This window comes from Arachis ipaensis, chromosome B07 (genome assembly GCF_000816755.2).
Source record: "Arachis ipaensis cultivar K30076 chromosome B07, Araip1.1, whole genome shotgun sequence".
Taxonomy (NCBI): domain Eukaryota; kingdom Viridiplantae; phylum Streptophyta; class Magnoliopsida; order Fabales; family Fabaceae; genus Arachis; species Arachis ipaensis.
The window spans coordinates 6827553-6828154 of NC_029791.2; the positions used below are offsets into that span (position 1 = coordinate 6827553).

The 602-nt window shown below is 22.3% G+C and overlaps 1 protein-coding gene across 1 annotated transcript in view; it reads right to left on the minus strand.

Moving 5' to 3' along the window:
- The window catches only part of LOC107608929, an 89764-nt gene that overhangs the window by 87938 nt on the left and 1224 nt on the right, over positions 1-602 (minus strand). The window lies entirely within an intron of this gene.

The following is a 602-nucleotide window of genomic DNA, read 5'->3' on the forward strand; positions in this document are numbered from 1 at the left end:
ATTAAAAATTAAAATCAGTAATATAAAAAATATTTAAAATTTAATATTATGAAAAAATAAGAGAAATTTATATAAAGACTAATTTGATTAATTTTTAAATTTTAGGGATGAAAAATATTTATATGTATACTGTCAGGGACTATTTTGATTATAAATAAATTTATTACATGTCAAATGATACGTGACATACTATGTGTCACTGATCTGACACGTCAACCAATCATTTTATAGCATGTGGCATTAATCTACTATATCATCGTGCTACGTAACACTCAATATGACATGTCATCATTTAAATAGCGAAAAGATTAATTTGACTTATATTTTATCTTTCAAAGACTAATATGGCTAAAAAATTATTTGAGTACTAATTTAAAAAATAAGTAATTTTTAAGAAATAAATTTGACTATTAAATCGGTTAATAAATGATAACTTTAGAATGAATAATGTGCATTTTTATTTTTTATTTATTTTTTTAGTTATTTATGGCTGATAAATAATTAACTAAGCCAAATACATATAGACTGCGTTTGGTTTTAAAATAATCATTGTCCGCATGTTTGCTCAAAATTGATAGATCGATACATACATGTAGATTAGG